The following is a 3,650-nucleotide window of genomic DNA, read 5'->3' on the forward strand; positions in this document are numbered from 1 at the left end:
CTATTCTTCACAATGGAGAGAGAGGAGCTTACCGGTTTTATGCTATTTTACCTAGTAACGAGTATTAGGTTCTACGTATGAGAGAATAATATGTGCTAAGTAAGAGAGAGGACCTTTTTTTATGACATTATGTAGTAATGGTTAACTTGTCTTGAGTTGTTAGATGATCTATATGTTGATAAGTTGTTATGTGACTAAGGATGATGAGTTATTAGAGGACATAGATTAGATTAAACTGGATGGGTGCAAATGATTAAGTTAGTTTACTAGGAAAATATAATGTTACGACGGCACACAAGTGTCAAATGAAGGGAATCCTTTCATTCGACACTTGTGTGCTTTCGTAACATCATATTTTCACTCTAACCCAACTTGATCACTTTCACCCATACACTTCAATGTAAATATAATTTTGCACAGTTATTATTGATGTTGTATATTAATACGTATAACCATGTGTAAATACAATATAAACATAAAAATAGAAGTACACTCGTTTTCTAGTGGTGCGGTTCCTAAAACCTCGCTTCCGCTAGTCCACGATTAGTACTAGCGTGAGTTATAAAGTTCACTAATGCTAATCCAGGTTCCAGTAGTGCTCAGAAACCAACGCTACTGCTAAAAGTTAGTTGTATCATCGTAGCAGCAGTGGAGGCACCCACAACAGTACTATGGGGAAAACCAGCACTACTGCTAGACTTTTCCCTAGTAGTGTATCTTTTATGGTCATGCATCCAATGTGAATGGTTTATTCTTATTCAATCTCGATTGTAGTGATACACATGTTCAAATAGTGATGTCAAAATATGCAAATTAGATAATGATAGAACAGCATACTTGTAGCATTGTTTCTTGGATCATATTGGTGTAAAGCATATTAGGAAACTCCATGGTGATGGACTTCTTGAGGCACGTATTGTATTGTTGCCATCATGGGTAAAAAGATGGGGTTTTCGTCATATTGCTTGAGATTATCCCTCTACATCACGTCATCTTACTTAATGCGTTACTCTCTTCTTCATGAACTTAATACTCTAGATGCAGGCAGGAGTCGATCGCTGTGTGGGGTAATAGTAGTAGATGTAGAATCGTTTCGGTCTACATTATACGGTCATGATGCCTATATGCATAATCATTGCCTTGGATATCTTCATAATTATTTTCTTTTCTATCAATTGCTCAACAGTAATTTGTTCACCCACCGTATTATTTTCCTTTATGAGAGAAGCCTCTAGTGAAACATATGGTCCCCGGGTCTATTTTCCATATCATATCTTCAGATCTTTAAACCAAAATATACCAAAAATACTTTGCTGCAATTTATTTACTTTAGTTTTACATTCATATCTATCACTATTTTTTATCTATCTCTATCCGATCTCATCCTTGCAAATAACTCTGAAGGGATTGACAACCCCTTCATAGTGTTGGGTGCAAGTGTTTGATTATTTGTGTAGGTACTACTATTGGAGTCTTGTTTGTTCCTCCTACTGGATTGATAACTTGGTTCTCAACAAACTGAGGGAAATACTTATGTACTTCGTTGCATCACCCTTTCCTCTTTAAGGGAAAACCAACGCAATCTGAAGAGGTAGCAAGAAGGATTTCTGGCACCGTTGCCGGGGACGATACATAGCAAGATTACCAAGTACCCATCACAAACTCATCTCTTGCATTTACTTTGTTTGACATTTGCCTCTCGCTTTCCTCTCCCCCACTTCTAAAAAGATTTTTAGAAAATACCAAAAAGATTTACCCGTTTATTCGCATTTCTTTATTTGTCTTTTACTCGTCTCCATGACTAGCATTACCACTTCCCCGTTGTCACCGGATTTTGAAGTTCTATACTTCAAACAAAAACAAATGGAAAATTTGAAATACGCTTGGAATAGGCTAAAGGAATCCTATCGTGTCTCCAATCTAAAAGGAGTTTCAAATGTTTTGCTCAGTATTTTTATATTGGTTTGGCTTTACATCATAGAGAACTCTTAGACTTTGCCTCAAAAGGGAATTTTATTGAATTAAATAAAAATGCTGCTTGTGAAGTTTAGGAGGTGATTTTGGGAGTTCCTCCACAAAAAAAAGGGGTTCAATTTTTCGGAAGAAGGAGTTCAAATTCTCGACAAATTGAGAGACTAACATAAGCACTTAATCGAGTTACAACAATATCAAGAACCCCTTAAAGCAATCAATGGAAACTTCAACCATTTGAACACTTTGATTACCTTTTGCAATAAGCTTTTGGACACTTTGGAAAATAAGGTTGTTTCTTTACCTACAAACCCGGGGAAAAGGAAAGAGCACCCCTGGATTTGAAAAATCCCTTACGAAAATTACTAATACCAAATATGATAATACCTAGATCTATTGCATTATGCCTAGCTAGGGGCGTTAAACAATAGCGCTTGTTGGGAGGCAACCCAATTTTATTTGTTTTCCTTTTGTTTTTGTGTGCTGCACATATTATTACCATTGTAATAATTGTGTTTTCTTGGTTTAATTAGTATTTGAGACAAGTAAGACCTTTGGGTTGATCTGTGGTGCTTGCAAGTTGATTTTGCTGAAAACAGAAAGTTTTGCTCTCAGTGCACGAATTTTATAAAGTCACTGGAACATGATTTTGATCTGAAGTTTTTACACAAGATTGGTTTGCAAATTTCCCGGGAATTCCTAATATTTCAGAATTTTCGGATTTACATAAGTATTCGAAGTAAAAGGATTTCTACAAATTGTTCCGTTTCTGACAGTTTCTGTTTTTTTGTGTTGTTTGCTTATTTTGATGAATCTATGGGTTGTATCGGGGGGTATGGACCATGGAGAAGTTACAATGCAGTAAATATTAAGTCAATATAAATAAATAATGAGTTCACAACAATACCTAAATAGTGAGTTCACAATCAATATAAATAAATAATGAGTTCACAACAATACGTAAATAGTGAGTTCACAATCAATATAAATAAATAATGAGTTCACAACAATACCTAAGAAAGATTTATCTTTCTTATACTAACGGATCTCATGAGTTTTCTATTGTGTTTTGTTTTGTGAAGTTTACAAATTTTGGGTAAAGCTTTGACGGACTACAAAATAAGGAGTGGGAAGATCCTAAGCTTGGGGATTCCCAAGTCATCCCAAGTCAAGGATACCAAAAAGCATAAGCTTGGGGATGCCCCGGATGGCATCCTCTCTTTCGTCTTCAATCCATCGGTAAATTTAGTTGATGCTATATTTTTATTCACCACATGATATGTGTTTTGGTTGGAGCGTCTTGTATGATATGAGTCTTTACTTTTTAGTTTTCCACAATCATCCTTGCTACACACATATTTTGGGAGAGATACACACACACTGAATCGTGAATTTATTAGAATACTCTTCATGCTTCACTTATATCTTTTGAGCTAGGCAATGTTGCTCTAGTACTTCACTTATATCTTTTAGAGCACGGTGGTGTTATGAAATTATTAAACTCTCGTACTTCACTTCAATTATTTTGAGAGTTCTTTAAACATTAGGGTAATTGGTTTAGGTTATAAATTTAGTCCTAATATAATAGGCATCCAAGAGGGATATGATAAAAACTTTCATATTATGTGCATTGTATATGATGAGAAGTTTGATTTCTTGCATACAGTTTTGAGATGTGA

Source organism: Hordeum vulgare, chromosome 4H (genome assembly GCF_904849725.1).
Source record: "Hordeum vulgare subsp. vulgare chromosome 4H, MorexV3_pseudomolecules_assembly, whole genome shotgun sequence".
NCBI lineage: Eukaryota > Viridiplantae > Streptophyta > Magnoliopsida > Poales > Poaceae > Hordeum > Hordeum vulgare.